This window comes from Nicotiana tabacum, chromosome 2, assembly GCF_000715075.1.
Source record: "Nicotiana tabacum cultivar K326 chromosome 2, ASM71507v2, whole genome shotgun sequence".
Taxonomy (NCBI): Eukaryota; Viridiplantae; Streptophyta; class Magnoliopsida; order Solanales; family Solanaceae; genus Nicotiana; species Nicotiana tabacum.
The window spans coordinates 10,809,885-10,833,526 of NC_134081.1; positions in this window are offsets into that span (position 1 = coordinate 10,809,885).

Consider the following 23,642-nt stretch of genomic DNA (forward strand, 5'->3'; position numbering starts at 1 on the left):
TTGCTTCATCATCATGTTCCCGCCTCTTATAAAGAATGTTATTTTCGTCAAAAACCACATGTACACTTTCTTCTACACACATAGTTCTTTTGTTATAAATCTTATAAGCTTTACTATGTGAAGAATATCCGAAGAGTATTCCCTTATCACTTCTGCGATAAAGCTTACCTATGGAGTGTTTACCATTATTGTACACAAAGCACTTGCATCCTAATGCTCTAAGATGGGATATATTTGTCTTTCTCTCTTTAAGTAACTCATATGGAGTCTTCTCAATAAAAGGTCTAGTCATGCACCTATTTATGATGTAGCATGCAGTGTTCACATCTTCTGCCCAGAAAATACTGGGCAGTTTACTAGAAAGAAGCATAGTCCTAGATGTTTCTTCGAATGTCCTATTGTTTCTTTCAACTACTCTATTTTGTTGTGGAGTCCTAGGAGCAAAAAAATTATGATTTATGCTATGCTCATCACAAAATTCAGCAAATTTAGCATTCTCAAAATCAGTACCATGATCAGACCTAATTGATGCAAGTTGATTATCTAGTTATTTCTGAGTTTTACTAACAAAAGAAGTGAACATGTCAAATGCTTCATATTTAGATGTTAAAAATAATGTCTAAGTAAACCTAGAGTAATTATCAACAAGCACCATAACATATCTCTTACCACCTCTGCTCAATGTTCTCATTGGTCCACAAAGATCCATATGGACCAGTTCCATCGTCCTGGTGGTGCTTACCACTTTCTTGCTTTTGAAAGAGGATCTTACTTGCTTCCCCCTTGCACAAGCCTCACAAACTTTATCTTCCTTGAACTTAATGTTAGGCAACCCTATCACCAAGTCCTTGGAGACTAGTTTGTTGAGTTAACTTAGACTGGCATGTCTAAGTCTCTTGTGCCAAAGGAGGGGATCATTATCCAACACACTTAAGCAAGTGAGTTCATTATCTGAAAGTGTGGACAGATCCACAACATATATGTTGTTCACTCTTTTTCCCTGCAAAACTATCTTGTCAGTGGTAAAATTAATCACAAAGCATTTTGTAGAGGTGAATGCTACCATGTTACCTCTATCACATAATTGTGATACACTTATTAGACTGTACTTCAGTCCATCTATCAAATAGACATTCTCAATAGAGTGAGAATCAGTCTTACCTACCTTTCCAATCCCAATGATCTCACCTTTCTTTCCATTTCCAAAGGAGACATTACCTCCTTTAAGGTCCTCAAGTGAAAAGAACTGGTTCTTGCTTCCTGTCATGTGCTTTGAGCAGCCACTGTCCATGTACCATATTTGGCTGCTGCCCTTCACTTGGACCTGCAAAAGGAAACCAGGGGTTAGTCTTAGAAACCTAAAGTAGTTTAGGTCCCTTTCTATAGGCAAAAGGATGAATCAGATTCTTTTTAGCCCAACTTGGTAGCCTATTCCTCCCTTGAACAAATTCTTTGTTCTTTTGACTTACCTTTTCTTTTGCAGTGCATTCACTTTTGTAGTGACCTGTTTTACCACAGTGTGTGCAAATTTTGTTCACAGGAAGTGTGAGGTACTTGCTTTTGGGATCCCACTTAGGTGCCGGGTTCCCAAAGCCAAGTCCTCTTCTGTTGCTACTGTGATGTTCTTGTAGCCATGAAAGTGCATCGAAGGATATGTTCCATTTACAGGTTCTGTCTAGCTCATGCTTGACCTTACTTAGATCCTCCTTTAGAATTCTTACCTATTCATCTCTCTTGTACAATTCATCCTTCATTTTCCTACATTTTCTTCTAAAGTGAGTTGTGTGTGATCAATTGTATTTTTGCCTGTTCCTAGTTTCAATTTTAGATTTTCAAATCTATGTTTTAGGACAGTTGAGTCAAATGCATGATCCTGGTTCTTCAACACTGTATTTTCACTTACAGTTTCACTAAACATAAGTTCCAGGTTTTTGCAATTGGCCTTTTAAACCACACATTCTTTAGATAGTTGTTCCTTCTCGTCATTTACATCCCTGGATTAATCAATTAGCTCCAGTAGTAACTCAAATAACCTTTCTTTAGACAAATATTTAATCTTGTCTTTTAGATGAAGGACACTTACCTAAGTTTCTTCATCAGATTCTCCAATGGCCATAAATGCTCGTTCATCCTCCTCATCATCATCTGAGCTTTTTCCCCAAGCAGCGACCATAACCTTGGTTGATCCTTTGTTGTTGATTTTCTTAGGTTGAACCTGTTCCTTCTTCCTGTTCCTTCGTTTAGCTCTTTCTTTCTTCCATTCAATTTCCCACAACGGACAGTTCTTGATGTGGTGATCAGTCTTTCCACACTTGTAGCAGCCATTATTGGTTTGCTTATCAGGAGCTTTTGACTTGCTATAACTTCCACTTTTTGAAGAACCCTTTCCTCTCCTCAGGTACTTCTTGAAGTCCTTGGTGATCATAGCCATTTCATCATCTTCCAGATCAGAACCTTTAGTGATTTTGACTGCCAAGCTCCTTTCCTTCTTAGGTATATCCATCTTCGTGGGTTGTCTCCTAAGTTCATAGGCAGTGAGATTTTCAATTAATTCATCTAGTGAGAGAGTCACAATATTCTTTGATTCTTGGATGGCAGTGATTTTGCTCTCCCAAGTGATAGGCAAAACCCTAGTCTGTATCTTCTCGACTCTATCTTATTTAGAAATAATCCTTCCTAGAGATTTTAGCTCATTTGTCATGGCAAAGTTCTCATACTGAGAGTACAATATAGTACAATAGAGTTCCTTTGGATCTCTTCACCTAAGGTGTTTCTTCGTGAGCCACTTGCAGTGTGTCCCAAATTTCCTTAGTAGGGGAACTACTTTGGATTATGCTATACTCATCTAGACTAAGTCCACAAACAAGCCATTTCTTGGCTTTAGCATTCTTCTCCCACTTCTTCAAGTCCTCAACAGTGCAATCCGCTCTTGTCTTTGGTACATCTACTCCTTCAGCATTTTTTTTCAAGGTAGCCAGTGGACCATCAGTGACAATATCCCATAGCTCATAGTCTTCTCCTATAATGTGATCTCTCATCTTATTTTTCCACCAAGAGTAGTACTGGCCATTAAAGAGTGGTGGCCTAGCATTGGATTGCCCTTCCCAGTTTTCAGGTGGTGCACTCATGTTGATCTTCTCCTAAGGTGTAAGCCTCTTCAAGGATAACCTGCTCTGGTACTAATTAATGTTTTGTACTTCAATACCACACAAGAAGGGAGGGGGGGGGGGGATGATTTTTTTGGTGTCTAATTTTTTGCGTGCACAAATTATATAAGGACATGGTTCTTCTATATGTTCCTTATACTACTGTAGCGAAATAATAAATGCAGAAAGTAAAGATTACAAGTATTTTTACGTGGAAAACACCCGGCTCAAAAGGTGAAAAAATCACGACCTACTACCCAGTAGCATTTTTCTCAACACTTCACTAAGTCACTGAGCCAAAAACAACATTTACAAAACTCTTTGTAAACCTAAGGATTACCTCTAACCCTTGGTGGCAACCAACCTCTAGTTGTTGCGACAACTTCAAGTTAACTCTAACTTGAATACAATTCTCAGAGTACCTAGTACAATTGCTTCTAGATAAAGCTGAAAGGTACAATTTAAAATACCTACTATAATGAAATTAGCATAAAAGACAGACACTTGGAACTGGTTCTTCTATCTGGTTCATGTAGCTTCAGGTTCGCACACTTGAATCATACAAGAATTGCTTGCAAAATGCCTTGCTATTTTGCTCTCCACTCATGTTTAACTTCAACGTTTGTACGTACCTGTAAAATGAGAACATCCTGCAATATATAAAGTTAGTAGAATAGAAAATAACTAGAGTTCTAATCCTATACTCTTCCATGGTGGAAGAGTTCTAGTTATCTTCAACTTCTAACTCCTCCCTTATCTAGGATAGAGTTCTCTTCGAGTAAGGAGTCTTTTTCCTAATCACTTATGCAACATTTTCGTTCATGAGATGTCAAATATTACTACTTAAACTTATCTCCTTTACATGAAAGCCTTGTGCTTGAATCTTCCCGTGTCTGTGTACACTGTGTATGGACCTGGTTCATGCTTGAATTCCTTTGTCAATCATCGAAGCAAATTTTACTTGGGCCAACAAACTCAATTCATTATTTTCCTTTGTAAGTGGGGAAGCAATACCCCTTTTAATAAATTCGTTCTCACACATAATACCTCTATCAGCGGTCACATTTGCCATAAAACTAAGATCAAGAAAATTGTGCGCCAACAAAGTTGTAGCGTGTGGCAAATCAAGATTTACAGCATTTCTATAGTCAAATCCACACTCAGTCAAACTATCTAGCAATTCAAATGGTATATGAACTGGATCTTTTATTATAAGTGCATCAATTTTTGGTCTAGTGGCATTGGCTTTAACTTTTGTAAAATTTAGCATTATTAGCTCAAGCCCTATAAGAGGTGATGTTTTTGCACTAGGTATTGATTCTATTGTTGACGTGCAAAATTTTGGGTTCTTGGTTTTGGCACAAACATTTGAGATGTTGTCACTTTAAATTGGATTTACAAGGAAAAAGCAAAACAAAAGAAAAAGATTCAAGAATAAAGTACTATTCATGGATGATAGAATAAGAGTTTTTTTTGAATTTGTTATAAATATATTTTATTATGGATTTTCATTTAATACTCCCTTGTAAATAAGCTTCCTGAAGAAGCTTATCCATATGGGACTCCATCGTAAGTATGTTTATCTATTTGGTACTCTATTGGAAATAAGCCTTCTGAAGAAGCTTATGCTTTCGGTACTCCGTTATGGATAAATATTACCCTTGGTAGAAGATTATCTATATCTGGTACAATAGCAGCTTACAATCAGCTTACACAGCAGCTTGCAGTAGCAGCTTACACAGCAGCTTGCAGTAGCAGCTTACAAGCAGCTTACACAGCAGCTTACACATCAACTTGCAGTAGCAACTGCAGCTTGCAGTAGCAGCTTCCTTTCTTCTATAAATAGAGGAGATTTCAGTTCATTATGTATATCAGTTTGATGTTGAATAAAAATATCGATCTCCCTCTATACTTGTCTTCGATTTATTTACTTTACAGTCTTTATTTTATAACACGTTATCAGCACGAGACTCTGCCATTTTGAACACTTACTTCGAATTTAATTTCTATTTCAGTGTTCATCTTCGATGTAAGGGGACGCTCTTATTTTCGTGGTTAGATCTTGTTCATTCTGAGCATCATAAGGCAGATTATATCCTTGATGTGGTGAATTTTTCTTCTTGGCAATAGTGATGTAGATATCACTTACATCTGGAGTGTAACGACCCAACTTGTCATTTTAAGAATTAACTCCCCGTTCAGTGACTTAAGGTCTTGAGCAGCTTCGTAATATGTATTATGACCCGCGGGAGTGGTCGAGTTTAATTTTCGGAAGATTCAGAAATAAATTTAAAGAACAATTCTCATTTTTGAAGCTTAAATGGAAAGGATTGACTGGAGAGTCGACTTTTCAGCAAATGACCTCGGAATAGAATTTTGATGATGTCAATAGCTTCTATAGTGATTTTGGACTTAGGCATATGTTCGGATTTGGATTTGGAAGTCCGTACGATAATTCGACGCATTTTGGCGAAAGTTGGAAAATAGAAGATTTTTGGAAAGTTCGACCGAAGGTCGAATTTTTGATAACAAGGTCGTATTTTGATTTCGGAAATTGGAACAGCTCCGTTACGTCATTTATGACTTATGTACAAAATTTGAAGACATTCCGGATTGATTTGATACGTTTCGGCGCAAAATATAGAAGTTGAAAGATTTAAAAACTCATAATTCGATTCGATGCTCGTCGTAATTTTGGCGTTGTTTGACGTGGTTAAAAGCTTCGACTAAGTTCGTATTATATTTTGGGACATATTGGTATATTTAGTTAAAGTCCTGGGGGCCTCGGGTGAGTTTCGAATGGTTAAACGGACCAAAATTGTGCTTGAAGGAATTTTGGAATTTTCCAGTTCTGGTGCAAATCGCACCTGCGATGGAAATGGTCGCAGGTGCGCGATTGCAAAAGTGACAAAATGGTTGCAGATACGGCCTGCTTTTTTCACGCCCCGAACCTGGGGGCGAGACCAAAGTGGTATCAGAGCAGTTCTGTCCTAGGGAGTCTGCAAGCCGTGTCTAGTAGAGTCTTGTTTATGGGTGTGTCGTGCACCACACTTATAAGCAGGAGGCTACATGGCATTTAAGACTGTTACTCTTTCTTCTTACTCTAGATCATGTGGTAGAGCTCCGTTGTAAGAATTCAATTTCCTAAACTCTATCTTATTCATAATACGATGATACCTACATCCAGAAAGATGGTTGGTAGAGATATAGCTGTGGAAGAGTTGAGTTAGAGAAACTCGAATTTGCATCATTCCTATGATGGATAAATGTGAGGTCTTTAGCAAAACATGTGTGTACCTTACGTGTAAGCTTCTTGATAAAGAGCCTTAAGGCAAGAATGTCTATCCACCTCTATGGTTAAAGGCAATGAGAGGTTCAGAAGATAGATACAAGCTTCAACAAGTAAAAGGAGCAAGATGAGAAGGGTACGAGGTACCCAGTTAACGAAGATTACCGGTATTTTCAACTCCGGCAGAAAAGTATAAGCATTGTGACTTACCTTCAACAGTAACAGACGTATATAGAATTGGCCACACCCATCTCAGTTATACCTTATTGGGGGCTAACATGTGTAGTTTAAGAAAAGGACAGGATATTAGGATCCGGCTGGGGTTAGAGTAACCCAAAATGGTAAATGGATTGTTTGTGTTAGTTGGCATTTCTGAAGGATATTACAAGGGTGCTAATAGATCTCCTTGTGAGGCACCCAGATGGTGCACTCTAGAATATTACAATTAGATATGAATAATGCATGGAAGGGATAAATATTACCTTAGTGTGGCTCGCGTCCCTAGTAGAGCGAGAACGTTAAGCAACCCCAAGAGCCACTGGATGGAGCAAGGGGAGCTAAAAGCAAAAGAATGTCTTGTTCGAGTTTTCAGAATAAAGTGATAGACATAAATGTTAGCGAAAAATAAGAAAAGAGTTAATGAAGCATTATGAGTAAGATATGATACATGGATGACAACGATGGATCAAAAAGATGACAGTATTACAGAGTCTATAGTCAATTGAAGGAAAAGACGAGAGGTGACAGGCTTTGAGACAACAAAAGAGTATAGGCCATAAAGTCATATCCTCATTTCAAGAAATAAGTTTGTAACTCCAACGCGACTACCGAAAGGAAAAGTTAGACTCCAGAATAATAGAAATCAGTATGGGCTGGTGAACAAGATAAACTAAACATGAATTAGGGACTGTATGTGCCAGTTACACTAAGTGTCACCCTCGCGAGTGAGGAATTTCATTATCCTTGGTACTGAAGGATTACCGCGAGGCGAGTAAGGATCATCGATGATGTGAAAAGATGCCAAAGATGAAGGGATAAAACATCTATAGGTAGATCGTCATAGCTCCAACTCTTAGTACTCCCCTAAAGGGGGGAATATGGAGTGATGTGGCATGAAGTCATAATTAAAGGGTTTTAGTAATTATGGAACGGTAAAGGAAGAATACAAAAAAATAAATTAAAAAAGGAATGAGCTTGCACTTACCCAAATCCTACAGATATGCTACGATTCCAGAACATTATGCAAGCACGATGTCAAGGAGAGGAAGTAAGGGTTTCTGCCCAAGATGTTATTGATAAATAAGGAGCCAGTGCGAGACGTAAGTTAAGACAAAGGAAATAACCCAAGAAAGATTACGCAGAATGGTGATATGAAAATGGGCCAACGAGTAGTTAGTAGTTGATTCAGGAAGAACCTAGTTATGGATAGACAAGAAGATGCAGACAAATCAACATATCGTGCAAGATAAACATAGTAAACCCCAATATGGGGAATTCAGTCTTGCATATATGATATCGTAACCTTGACAAATATTAAGATAGGAGTTGGAGTAGTTAAAGGTACCATATGAGTGTTAAGGGAAGACAGTCAAAACTTCAGTTCAGCAGCAACCGTACAAGCATATAAGTATGGAGGTAAGTAACTAAGGAATTTTATATGTGAGTACGAACATCAAAAATTCCGTCGAGTATACGATGTAATAAGCTCACAGCCTTGCAAGAATCAGAGTGGCACAGCGGAAGCGTGGTGGACCCATAACCCACAGGTCCCAGGATCGAAACCTGGCTCTGATACCACTTTATACATTCCCTTAAGCTTAACTTTACTCACCTTGCTTGCTTTAGGGAAGTGTCTTCCTGAATGACCATTCTCTGAATTTCTCATGAATCTAAATTAAGGAAATGTTTCCGCCAAGATTTTCTTTGCATAGCAACGCGATTGCTTCGAGCTTTTCATACAAATTGTTCCGTGTTTTGTCGCACTTAACGTATGTTAGAGGATTGTCAAAAGAATCGACTCAGGTATGTTAAGGCTAAGCCCTTTTTTCATTTTGGCATGATCTCGTAATTACACGAGTTTGATAACGAGGCATAAAGAAAAATTCATATCCCGAAATTTACATATATTTTCCTAGTCTTGTAAGCTACAGTATTCTTCCTATCGGGACTTCATATCCAATTGAGTATTTCCTTTTTTCCAGTCATGAGAGCAGATAATCTATATATACAGTATTACAGTAGTTTCATTACCATCGAGCTATAATCGATGGGCAGGCCCCTATTGGGCAACCTCTGATCAGATGGTAAGTTATATACCGAGCCTATTGTGGCCGAGCGCCTATGAGCGAGCCCAGTTGGCCGAGATATAGTGCCTAGTATGGCCGAGCGCCTATGAGCGAGCCTACTATGGCAGAGCAGTTATATATATACCGAGCCTTATAAGGCCGGATAGCTATTTTACTTACTATATTGAGAGAGTTGAGTCATTATCAGCAGGTAAGCATATCTTCAGATTATCATTGACTTCCAGTTGCTTTCAGTTATTATATTATCAGTTCAGTTTCAGCTTTCAGTATAGTGCCTTACATACTCGGTACATTATTTCGTACTGACGTCCCTTTTCTGGGGGCGCTGCATTTCATGTGTGCAGGTTCAGACAGATAGACGGGTAGACCTCCTTATTAGGTTTTGCCCAAGTTCAGCTTGATCGGTAAGTTCCATACCCTTCGGAGTTGCTGGGTCTAGAGCTTTACGTATATATATATATATATATATATATATATATATATATATATATATATATATATATATATATATATATATATATATATATATATATATATATATATATATATATATATATATATATATATATATATATATATATATATATATATATATATATATATATATATATATATATATATATATATATATATATAATCACAGTATATCTATCAGTAGAGGCTTGTAGACATATCCTGCCAGTTAATACAGTATGTTGGGCTTGTAGGCCATGTACGTATATGTTGTTGGCTTGTCAGTTATAGTAGTTATGACGGCCTTGCCAGGCCAAATTTATGTTGACATTTAGTCAGCATTACTCTCTATTCAGTTTTATATTTTGCTTCGCAAATTGTCGTGCAATGTGGCCCCTGGCCAAAGTATGACATTATATGTCCAGAATTCCTGAGTCGCAAGTTGGTACGCAAGGATAGATGAGAGATGCCGGTCTCGCCCCCAGGCTCGAGGCGTGACAGGACTGGAATGGGTAGAGGTGGCAGGTGCGATGCATTTTCCGCACCTGCGTGACCGCAAAAGCGGAAGCTTTTCCACAGGTGCGAGAGGGCAGTGGCCTGTGAAAGTCGCAGAAGCGAGAATTTTCTCGCAAAAGCGAGCTCACAAGTGCGACAAATGTGTCCGCAGGTGCGAAAATGGGCAGAAACATAAGGATTGAACTTGGTCATTTTTCCATTTTCGTTTTAAATTTTTGGAGCTCGGATTTAGGCGATTCTAGAGGGATTTTTCACAATCTTGGTTGGGGTAAGTGTTCTATATCCTAAAGTGATTATATTTCATGAATCTATGGTTATATTCATCGTTTAATTCGAGTTTAATGGATGAAATTGGGATTTTTGTAAAAACTTTTCAAAAATAAAAATTTAAGATTTGGAGGTCGAGTTGTTATCAGAATTGGATAAAAGTTGGTATGGTTGAACTTGTATCGGAATGGGTGTTCAGATTTCGTAAAAATTATGTCTTGTTCAGAGAGGCGGGCCCTGCTTTGACTTTTGTTGACTTTTTAGGACAAATTTTTAAGTCGATGTATTATTTTTCGGAATTATTTCCGATGAATGTTAATGAAGTTGTGCAATTAATTTGAATAGATTTGAGCTATCTGGAGGTCAATTCAAGCAAGAAGGTGATTTTGGAATATCGACATAACTCTAAAAAGGTAAGTATCTTGCCTAACCTTGAGTGAGGGAATTACCCCTTAGGCATTGAGTCTTATATGGAAATTGTATGATTGTAAGCCGTGTACGCGAGGTGACGAGTACGTGCTCTGGCTTATATGTGCAAGGTTTACTGGTTTAAAGTTTCAGGCATCTTTATGTATTAAATTAGATAATTGTTGGCATTTGGTAAATCCTTGAATTATCACGCCTCATTCCTTATTTGTCGTGTTTGTATTTTTTTTTAATAATTTGGTGTTGTGGTCACTTGGATTTTATGAGAATTCCTTGTGTTTGTTGATTTGATATTTTTCTTGGAATTAAATTCATGATGGAATCCTTATCTACAAATATTTATTAAATAAGTTTAAATTGAGGAGTTAATATAATTTGTTCGGTTCGTTAGTTGGTATTTGTTTAGTCATTCAGATAGTGACTCGCATTTTTTTAGCTATGTATTACACACCTCATGTGAATTTATCAAGAATTTGGATTAATGAAGGCGTTGTCCTATACTGAGTATCTTTCACCTCTGTTGATTGTTTTGAGGTTTTATATACGTTGTGTGGAGCCTTGGGCTATTTGTTGAGAAATTTATTGATTCTGCTAAATATTTGGAATTTGGTTGTGGTCAGTGGCAAATTGTGATATGAATTGTTATATTGTGTTGTGGATTAAACACTCTCCTTGATGTTATTTATGCTTCCTACCTTGCTTGTTAATGATATACATGTGTTTGGTAAGGAAGAGTGTAAAGCACGAAGGGTGATGCCGTGCCATTTGAGAGTGTAAAGCACGAAGGGTGATACCGTGCCATTTGAATTACATTATCATGTGAGGGAGAGTGTTAAGCACGAAGGGTGATACCGTGCCATTTGAATTATATTAACATGTGAGGGAGAGTGTAAAGAACGAAGGGTGATGCCGTGCTATTTGAGAGTGTAAAGCACGAAGGGTGATGCCGTGTCATTTGAATTATATTATCATATGAGGGAGAGTGTAAAGCACGAAGGGTGATGTCGTGCCATTTGAGAGTGTAAAGCACGAAGGATGATGCCGTGCCATTGAGAATGTAAAGTACGAAGGATGATGCCGTGCCATTTCATTTATATTATCACTTGAGGATGAGAGTAAAAGCACAAAGGGTGATACCGTGACATTGTGTTTATATTATCATAGATTCATAGCACGAAAGGTGTTTCTGTACAGGCGAGGACGAGAGACATACATTATATTGTGATATCATTTTGTTGTGTATACATTCATGCCTTTATCTTGAGATATTATTGTGCACCTATGTTTTCTATGTGACTTGTAGTCGTTATTGCTTCCTGTGTGCCTCCACTTTATTTCTTTTATTGGTATTGGTATTTCTCCCATCTAGTTGGTACTGTTATATGTATGCATAGTGAGAAAGATGTAAATACACTAAGGGTGTTACCGTGCCAATCGATTTGATCTACATATATAAATTAGGTGAGAATGAAACAAGTGCACGAAGGTATTGCCGTGCCATTTGATGTGATATGTTGAATGTATTTCTCACGCCAGAAAAGTTAAATGAGGTGTCACATGATGACTGTTATTTGAAAGAATTATGTTAGAAAGATATTTATTTGAAAGAATTATATTAGAAAGATATTTACTTGAAAGAAGTATATTAGAAAGATATTTACTTGAAAGAAGTATATTTGAAAGATATTTACTTGAAAGAATTATATTTGAAAGATATTTAATTGAAAGAATTATATTCGGAAGATATTTATTTGAAAGAATTATATTCGAAAGATATTTATTTGAAAGAATTATAATGGAAAAATATTTATTTGAAGGAAGTATATTCGAAATATATTTATTGAAAAGGATTATATTCTAGAGACTTTTATTGAAAAACTTATAGATAAAAGATGTATATTTTGAAGGACTTGATTAATTAGTTGTACCTGTGTTTATCATTCGTTTGAGCAATATTTATGGTGTTCCTGTTGCCTTGCTGTTTAAATCACTAGTTTATGGTGTTGCTATCACTGCTATTTGTTTTCTATTATTTTGTATGCTATATTGCACAGGTTATTTGACTAGTGAGTGTCTTGACTGTACCTCGTCACTACTCCACTGAGATTAGTCTTGATACTTACTGGGTACCGACCGTGGTGTACTCATACTACACTTCCGCACATTTTTGTGCAGAGCCAGGTGTTGGAGATATCAGACTCGGATAGAGTTAAAGTGTGATCGCAAGGATTCAAGGTAGAGCTGCTTGGTCGTCACAGTTCCTTGGAGCCTTTTCATGTTATTGTACTGTTAATTATTATTCAAACAGTATAGAGTATTCGATCCTTGAGATCATTTCATGTATTCAATTAGAGTTCGTGACTCAGTATTACCAGTCTTGGGAGGTTTTTCATATTTGTTTCCGTTGTTGGTTTTTGGCACCTGTATCGAATTCAAAAAAAAAGGCTTGAAATGTAATTGTAGTTGGCTTACCTAGTCTTAGAGACTAAGTGCCATCACGATGCTTGTAGTGGGATTTTGGGTCGTGAGAAGTTAGTATCAGAGCTCTTGGTTCATAGGTTCTACGAGTCACGAATGAATTTAGTAAAGTCTTGGGGATCGGTACGGAGACGTCTGTACTTATCTTTGAGAGGCTACAAGGCTAGTAGGAAAAATTCACTTCTTTCATTCCTTATCGTGCGACATTTATTCAGCTTGAAGCATATATCTTATGTTCTTTTGCATCCACTTGTGTATGAAATTGCGCACTCGGTATCAACTATGCGCCAACGATTTGTGATACTACAGAGGGGTTATAAGGATGCCAGGGTTTCTCAACCATTATTACAAAGTGTTGTCCAGATAGAGGATACAGAAGTATTTAGAGATCATTTAGTTGTGCACATGGGGGTGCAGCAGGTTCTGACATCTGGTTGATAAGTATGATCTTAAGAAGGTTTAAGTAATTGCCTAATTGTCACAATCATGGTAGGATCACGAGGTGGATGTAGATATGAAGATAGTTTGTGGTATTAGAGACTATGTAGTTTGTATGGGATTTCTACTTAGCAAAGGGTACATACTAGCATCCAAGGCACTGGAGAAAGCGAGTTTAAATTTCACGAGGATGATATGCGCCAAATAAATGGCTTGAGGTGTCTTATGACCAGTGTCCTACGAGCGATGAAGGTTAGTATTGTAGATCATCAGAATGTGTCCTATGGCTTCGCGCCAAGTGAGGGGAGTCCACTATCAACGATCAGATTGCGGGGTCATGTGTTATATCAGTTTTGGCCTGAGATGTATTTATGTGGTATTAAAAGGTTCTCCGAAACTTGTATATGATTAAGAGGTAAGATTTGTATGGGATGATGCTGGGGCTTGCGGTATTCCCGCGTCCTTAATAATTCTACATTTCAGTACCAGCGGGGTCACCAAAATAATTTTAGAATATTCAGGGTGCTACAGTAAGTTCTTTTAATGCACTACCTGCACGAGGTTCTTACATTGGTTATTCCAGTTATCCGGCGGAGATTCAGTATGAGCAACCGCGCCTGCAGAGGGGTTGTTATGAGAGTGGTGATACTAGACACATCAAGAGAAATTGTCCCAGACTTGGGAGGGGTGGATTTCATTAGAACACTCAGGCTACAAGCTTTATTCCAGTTAATACTCCACGTGCATACCCAGTTAGGGGTGGAGGACAGGCGGGCAGAGGGTGCCTAAGAGGTGGAGGCCCGACCCGTTGATATAATTGCTATGAATTGGCTGAGGCCGATACACCAGATGGTGTAGTTACAGGTATGATTTAATTTATAATAAAAGGAGCACCACTCTTATTTTGATTCTGTCACGACCCAAAATCCATAAAGGCCATGATGGCGCTAGACTCCACTGTCAGGCAAGCCAACACTAAATAGTTAATTAAATCCTCATTTTGATACTTTTGAAATCATAAATTTACTTCAATTTATCTAGTAAAATATGAATTTACAGAATAAATAACAATGTTTTCCAATTTCAATAATGAACATCCCATAATCATCCCACAACCCGGTGTCACAAGTACATGAGCCCTTTTTTAGAAATTTAAAATAAAATACAATAACTGTCCGGAATACAACTTGGACAGGAAAGAAAATACAATTCACTAAAGGAAACTCTACTGGTGCATCGTATAAGATGCAGCTCACCTAAGTCCCCGCCATAATCGCGCCTCTGCGCCCACAAGGCCACTAAACATATGTGTACCTGCACAAAAATGTGCAGCAAGTATAGTATGAGTACGTAAATCAACGCGTACCCAGTAAGTATCCCGCCTAACCTCGAAGAAGTAGTGACGAGGGGTCGACTTCAACACTTACTATGTGCTATAAATGGGGTATCAATGATATAATTAAGTATGGATTATATGAATAGTTGCAAGCTCAATATTTTGAAGTAAGTAAGCAGTTCTTTCATAATTAAGAGATCTCCAAATTTATCTCCCACTATTTAATAATTTAACTCAGGCCGAGGAGGCAATATCATTATCTATAAGTTTCAAGGCAAGCAATACAAGCATGCACAAATCATGCCGAGAGGTCGTACGACCCGATCCAATAAATATTTAAACTGTACACTTCCAGAGGGTCGAATGACACGAACCATAGATGCATCTATTTAATCTACCGAGGCGTTCGGCCCGTTCCACAAAATATAACACATTCAAATAATCAATCAAGAATTCATCAAGGGGCAATTATCCAAGAAAATGGCAATTTCTTTTTTAAAAGTCAAGAAAATGATGCCTAGCCTTTTAGAAATTTATTAACACAATTCGATATGAATTAAGAATTTTAAATTGACAACAAGATTTCAAATATTACAAGTAAAGCATGCTTTTGGGTCCTAGACTACCCGAACTTAGGCATAATAGTAGCTACGCACGGACTCACGTCACCTCGTGCGTACGTAGCCCCCACAAATAGGAGCACACAGTGATTTATTTTACTTATGGGGTAAATTCCCTCTTACAAGGTTAGAAAGGAGACTTACCTCGCTCCGAAGTTTCATAACCGGCTCCCAAGCCATTCAATCAACTCAAATCGATGCCCAACGCTTCAAAATTAGTCAATAAATGAGCAAATTCATAAATATATACTCTAATACTCATTATAATTCAATTTATAACAATTCCCAACTCCGTTCGAAAAGTCGATAAAAACCACCCTCGGGCCCACGTGCTTGGATTTCAAAACTTTTTGAAGATAAACTTTACCCATAACCCCTCGAACTCAAATATATAATTTATTCTCAATTCTATGCCCAGTTTCGAGGTCAAAATCCAAAATACCAAATTCTAGGTCTTCTACCAAAAACCCCACAATTTATACTAATTTTCATGTTCCAATCCATGTATAATTCATCTATTTAACTCACAAATGGGAAGCAACCACTTACCTAGAATTGCTTGATGAAAATCTCCTCTTCAAAAGCTCCAAAGATCGCCCAAGCCGTGTGAAAAATGGGTGAAATGAACTCAAACCCCGCTTATAAAACAATCTGTCTCAGTGTAAGATCGAGTGTGAGCCCCCTTTATAGGAGAAGAGTAACCCTTTAAATAGGCAAATAAAGTCAGATTTGTTGGACAGATTTTAATTCACCAAAAGTCTGTCAAAAAGACTGACTTTATGTCCTAAACACTGTTCAAAAGCTGTAAAAAATTATTGTATTTGTCACCACACAATGACTTTTGAGTTTTGTACTCCAAAGTCTTTGCACAGTAAAAAAAACCAAACTTGTACTATTCCTTCTCTAAATTTCAGTTTTTATCAACACAAAATTCAAATACTCAAATCCAATAAAAACAATTTAACTAAGCACTTGAAACTTTTATTATCAACTACTAGAGTTAAGACTGCTGCTGCTGTTGTTGTTGGTGTTAATGTTGTTTGCTGCTTACATCAAAAGACAAAGAGAAGATAACTATATATGTCTGCAAGCTAAGAGCTACAAAATTCCTATCTATATATCTTCTGGAGTCAAATCTTGATTCTTGACCTACTTGCTTGCGTTTATCTTAGATTGGATCTTGACGCCCTTTGAAAAAGGATTATGACTCAGTCTCAGTTGCTTGCTTTTTGAATCAGAACTTGAGAAAATGAAACTTGAGAAGCTGGGCTGCTGACACATTATCAAAGCTAAATCCAACTATCTTGTGATCAAAAGACTTCTTTCTTCTGATGAGAAAACTGAAATTGCAAGCTTTAATCGTTACCCTTGCTCTATGATGGGGCCTGCAAAGCCATCAAAGACGAACAAAACGAACAAAATTTTTCTGCCCCAGTTTGGCACTGAGAAAATTTTGTGAGTTATTTGGTAAAGCTGCAGATCAGCTTATTTTATTTGAAAGATGCAAAAATAAAACTAAAGGCTCCGAAAAGGATGTTCTTATCTTAGGTGTAAAATTGATAAAACTTAGACTTAGGAGGTGCATTTCCCATGGGTAGCATTGGAATGACTATGAGATTGAAGGACTCGAACTAGGAATTATGTCTCCTTGGATTGATGACTCATATTAGGAAGTGTATCACCTATTAGAATGAACACGGTTGACTCAAGTTAGGAAGTGCGTCTCCTACGAATGCGGTTGAAAGACTCGAACTAGGAAGTGTGTCTCATAGGAATAAAGGTATGGATTTAGGAAGTGCATCTCCTATTGGAATGACTCAAACTAGGAAGTGTGTCTCCTACGAGTGAGGTTGAAAGGCTTGTACTGGGAAGTGCGTCTCCTAGGGTTAATGGTTAAGATTATGAAGTGTGTCTCCTAGGATTAATGGCTCAGAGTAGGAAGTGCGTCTCCTATTGGAATGACTCAAACTAGGAAGTGCGTCTCCTACGAGTGAGGTTGAAAGTCTTGGACTAGGAAGTGCGTTTCCTAGGATTAATGGTTCAGAGTAGGAAGTGCGTCTCCTAGGATTAATGGTTCAGAGTAGGAAGTGTGTCTCCTATTGGAATGACTCAAACTAGGAAGTGCGTCTCTTACGAGTGAGGTTGAAAGGCTTTGACTAGGAAGTGTGTCTCCTAGGATTGATAGTTTAGATTAGGAAGTGCGTCTCCTAATGGAATGACTCAAACTAGGAAGTGCGTATCCTACGAGTGAGGTTGAATGGCTTGGACTAGGGGAGTGCATCTCCTAGGATTGATGGTTCAAATTAGGAAGAGCATCTCCTATTGAAATAACTCAAACTAGGAAATGCGTCTCCTACGAGTGAGGTTGAAAGACTTGGAGGGAATGTAACCAGGGGTTGGCGCCCTGTATCACTGAGAAAGAATATAACCAGGGGTTGGCGCCCTGTATCACTAAGAAAGAATGTAACCAGTGGTTTGGCGCCCTGTATCACTAAGAGGGAATATAATCAAGGGTTGGCGCCCTGTATCAGTGAGAAGGAATGTAACCAGGGGTTGGCACCCTACTAAGAGAGAATATACCCAGGGATTGGCACCCTGTATCGCTGAGAGAATGTAACCAAGGGATGGCGCCTTGTATCACTTAGAGAGAAAGTAACTAAGGATAGAATACCTTGTATTAAAGTGGAACCTCACTAAGGATTAGTGTACCTTAGGTTGGAAAATACATCTAGGGATTAGTGTACCCTATACTAAACATGCGACTAGGAGAGGTGTGCCCTATATCAAAATGGAACCTCAACTAAGGACTGATGTACCTTATGCTGGAAAATGCAGTGGTTGATCATGTGATTATAAGCATATCAAGAAAGAAAAAGCACAGACTTTGAAGAATTTATCTTTAGTGATATTCGTCCTTTGAGAACCTCATTTCTACACTACTTTGTTTCCTACTTCAAACAAAGAAAGATTTGTGATTTTCAAAGTGGTGGTCGGTTTGTGGTCCTGATGCCCTGAGTAGTCTGAATTCGCGGCGACCTTCTAAAGAAGAACTGATTCTTTCAGCGCTGTACTGAGTTGCTCGGATAATCTGTATTGCTTTTTGGAGACCTTGGCTTTGTATCATTGCCCCCGACTGTTTCGTACCCGAATGTCACACACCCTTTGGCGATTTTTTTTCATCTGTGCCCGGTATAAGTTTATGTCTGCGGTACTATCAGCTTTGCCCATGAAGCAAGTCTTGCGACCTTTTTGATTTCTTCAAAACACTTTGTTCGGCTTATCAGAGGAAATCACAATTGGATTTGTGCCTTTGTCAATGCCGTGTATGCCCCACATCATTTGTTTTGCACTTCTGGAAAATGGTGACCAATTTTTTGGCCCTTTCTTTGTTGGATTTCTAAGCAAATAGACCAGCAAAGTTTTCTCTTTGGAACTTCCGTTTGCATGAACCCTCAGATCTTGTTTAACTTCAATAACTTATTGGGCATGTTGCTCCCTGGGTATGTCCTCTTTGATGTGCTAGGATAGATAGTTAGAAATTTGGTAACAGATTTTGAAATCATTTCTTGTTTGTTTTAACAAAGGATGTCTCAAAATAATAATGGAAATGGACATAATGCCGCAATGTAAAAGTGAGAAGGAATATTATTTAACTGAAAATGCCACTTTAGGGGGAAAGGAAGAAAGAAAAAGAAAAAAAATAAAAAAAATAAAGGGGCTCTTTTGAATATGGTAGCCAACTTTAATGATCATGACATGCATTTTGGATTGAGCAGCCAAATCAATCCAGCCAATCTACCCTTTCTACTTGTAGTTCCCTTTCGTCTTTGAAGTTGGCCTCTTTGTGCCAATCATTTGCATAGAATCATAGCTCACCTTCGACCGGTAGTGCCCCAAAAGGTTTTCACCAACCGACCTCTCTCATTTATTTATCTCTACTTACCATCATCGTACAATACCCATGAGGGTTTTTACTAGTAAGACTCTCATTTTTTTTTTCTTTCTTGTGTGAGCAACTTGACATTGTTCTATGTCGTGTGACAACTATTACGTGCTTCGCTTGGCATTCTTAGAGATTAATTAGGAGGTCTTTATTTGGATGGCTTTTGGATAGGGTTACAAAGAAATGGTTGTATGAAGGCTCAAAATAGACTCAAGATGATGGGGTTGTATACTTACAACTCTTAGAATCGACTCTTCATAAAAATATTAAAAAAAATTCCTGCCCCAGTTTGAGATACTGGGAATTTTTATTTTTAATTTGGTTGGACTGAACCCTAGTATAGAACTGCCTACGTATCCTTTAAAAGAATCCAGTCAAACGTAGTTCAAACTAACACGAAAGATTTCTTTGTTGTTTTTCTTTTCATCTTTCCTTTTTTTTCTTTTTTCTCTTTTCCCTTTTTTTGTATAATCAAATTGTCCTAGCTCCTATTTTCTGGTGGCATGGATATTCGATATTTTTTTAGACTCTATACTTGATTCCAAAAGAGGGGGCTAAAGAAAATAAAGCAGGCTCAAAAGGGGTGACGAAGGATATAAAGTGTTTGGGTAGTAGAAAAAGGGCCTCCCAGCCTCAAGAATGCCAAACATTCTATCTCTTCTTAGGTTTAGTATTGATGGACATGATTGTCTTCTTGGTTTTTTCAGTCGTATAGCTCCATCGTCAATATCTTATTTGCAACAAATGACTTTTGAAAAATTGGAGCCACCTTTACTTGGTCTTTGTATTTATGTGAAATGATGCACTTCAGTACCAGCTAAATCATTTAAAACTCCCTGGAATGCACCTTCTCCGGAGATTTGGGTCATCTTCCCTGTTATGATTAGATTATGTCAGGCCATGGCAAAAACCTTTTTCATTGATTAGTCCAACAAAACTTCAACCCATTCAAATTTCCTTAAGTCGGACTTTCATGATAGATTAAGATGAAGATCTTTAAACTCTATTGATATAACTATTTGGGTTCCTCGTGAACTTGACACAGGCTTATCATCAAAATGTTTCAGTCTTTTCCTTATCTTCAAAGTGTTTTTCCTCGATTTAATTCAAGATTGGACATGCTTTCTAAAATCTAGCCAAAAACTCCGCATGCATGTCATGTCACTGAAATTGGCGTGAAAAGAACTATATATGCAAGAAGAATAAAACACAATGGATTAAACTGACACAAAATAAAAAGTTGCATTTTATTGATTAAAGGATAGAGAGATTTGATGATAGGACAAACGAACAACATCTGGATCACGACCTCGAAGTAATCCAGATGATAGAAATTTTGACAAAATAAGTTACCAAGAATCATTTCCGGCAAGGAGGGGAGTGACTTTCCAATTACCAAGCTTGACATCTTAGCTACGCATTTGCACATCAACATTACTACAGAATTTAATAAGATTGCTTAGGAATCAACATTCAAATTTTGACTTTTTTATCAAACCGTTCCCCAATATTGGCTATCGATTTTCAGGACTGGCGGCATAAGAAATTTCATAGCAACCAATTTACCAAAAAATTTGGAAGAATTCTCATATCCCTATCATCACAGAACGTCTCACATAAAGCATGTCCTATTTCTCAAACTTAGTAAAAGTCAACCAACATTTGCCTCTTCTTTTCACTACCAAACTGTGTACTTGCTTTTTCGTGATCTTAGTCGAATCAACAATAGCAATGCTTATTCCTTTGGTTGAGAAGATGATAGAGTGATTCTTGATTGTTTTCGTGATTCACCATTGTAAACCAACAAACCAACCACCTTTAACTAGCTGTTATTCCAAAATAGCAAGTATGTTAGGATGAACACACACTTTTTTTTTTCTCTTTCTTTCTTTTTTTTTTCACTTTTTCTTTTCAAAATCATTCGATCGAATTTGATGTGGGTTGCCTACGTATCATATGAAAACATGAATCAGATCTTGCGTAATTCAGGGAGGATCAGCAATAAAGTAAATAAACTCACTCTTTTTTACTCATATATAAATAACCCCACGAAACCTCCTAGCAAGGAAAATATTTTGAATTTGTTTTGTTGAAAGAAGACTTCTAAAGAAAGATTTTTGTTTTTATGATTTTGCCTTTTTTTGTTTTGTTATTTTTTTGGAATCTTCGAAAGAAAGACTTTTTAAAAAAAAGAAAGAAAATATTTTGGATTTTTTTTTTGTAAATTTAAAAAGATAAAATATTTTTTGGATTTTGATTTTCTTTTTTGAATTTTGGGAGAAAGACTTTTTTTTAAAAAAATGAAGAAAATATTTTTGGATATTTGGATTTGACGTCTCAAAGAAAGACTTCTAAAGAAGGAATTAAAGGAAAATATTTTTTTTTGATTTTTAAAAATTGGGGGCCGGAACCGATGAGGTTTACCTACATATCTCACATCCGGTGAGAATTAGACCCGCGTAGTTCGGTAGGTTTTGACGCAACAGGAAAATATGACTTATTTTGAAAACGCCTTTTTCTTCTTCTTCTTCTTCTTTTTTTGTTCTTCAAAATTTTGGCAGAGTTTCGAAATATTTTGGATACCAGAATTTTCAGAAATGGGTGATTTTCTCTCTCCTACCTCATTCTTGTTTTTTCTTGATTTTCTTTCCCTATTCTAGAAGTCGGTCAACATGCAAGCCAAAACAAATAAATGTACAAGCAGCACGTAATATGCATCAGGATGGTTTTTTAATTTTTTGGGTACACCTGTCCTAGACGGACCCAACCCCTGTATTGAGTCTCTAAAGTCAAATGCACATAATGTAAACAAAGAGAACCTATTAGAGATATCCGGCATGGGGTTTGTTCTTCTAGGTTTAAATCCTGGTGGAGAAGGTGTCTAGACTGGCTTACTCGAGTAGACAAATCGAGCCGAGGAGGGTCAGCGTACCGGTAGCATTGCTTTCTGGCTTAGCTGGTGGTGCTCCCGCCTAAAACATGTGTGACTAGAATCCTTCACCGGGTGACAAGCACCTCGGCTATCTCAAAGAAAGCGGGCTATGTCAAGCAAATGCCCAATTTTAATTTCAAAAAGACTCAGAGGGGGTGCGTGAGAAGACAATTTATATGTACAATTCAACAGTATCAAAGCGGTAAAAAGCAGGCAAGTAGCACATTAGGCCCAAATAAAGCACAGTATATACAAAATTAATAAAGCCGAAAAAAAGTCAATGTACAAGCTCGAATTCTTGAAATCCCCAGCAGAGTCGCCAGAGCTGTCACACCCCTTTTCTATCCCCAAAAAGATAATGTATGTTATTTTATGGATTGTGGGTTAAAGAGTTTTTTCAATTGAAGTGACAAATTTGAATAAGGATTATTTTATTTACAGAGTTGCCACTTGGAATTGATTTTTCGGTGTTCCAAGTCACCTTTTATTTGAATCCCTAATCAAGGAAGGTTTGACTCTATTATTAATTGGTCTGCAAAAATAAAGTCCGAGTAAGGAATTTTATTGACCGGGGAGAAGGTGTAAGGCATTCCCCGAGTCCTGTGATTCTAGCACACTCGCTTTATTGACTTAAACTTGGCTTGAATTGATTTTGGATAAACTGTGTTTTATTCGATTTTCATGTTTTACCTATCCACTTTTAATTATTAAAATTATTAAAGAAAAGATTTGAATAAAATTGTCCTAACCGCACCACGCAAACAGATGTGTGACCCAGATGAATTTTATTGATTTTTGTCATAACCGGGTTACGCAAGCGAATTCGCAGTCATGATGAGGATTATTAGTACATTATTACTTTTGGAGAAAATTACTACATTCGAAGAAAATAATTTTGAAATTTATGAAAAGTTAACTATCGCTCTACGCAAACGAATCCGCGAGTTTAACAAGGGATTTATTAAACTGAAAATTAACTAAAACTAACGAGTATGATATGATATTATTGAATTAAATTATTGAAAGTTAAACATCACGTTACGCAAGTGATTTCATGAAGTTAAAGCACGCCTACTAATTGCCTAGCGTCTAAATTAATTAAAAAGTGCTTCTTTTTTATTTATTACTTGTTCGACCGAAAAAATAATAATATTATTATTAAAAATAATTTCTAACTAATACAAGACATTAAACCCGGGTAATCTTATGTTAAACTTTCATGGTATTGGATCACTTATTTTATTTAACTAAAGACAATTTATTGATTTTAAAGAAAATACCCATCTTACTTTCTATTGTCATTGGGCCTACAGATTTTAGCTTATTTGGCCCATGTTGCTTAAGAGCCTCGATGAACAATACAACACAAAATAACAAGTATTCTTCTAAGCCCAAATTGCTTCTTACATTGATGTCCAAACTAAAAATTATTTTTCATAAAAGAAACTTACATGCTAATTATTATCTTTTATCTTCTTAACCAACTATTTCT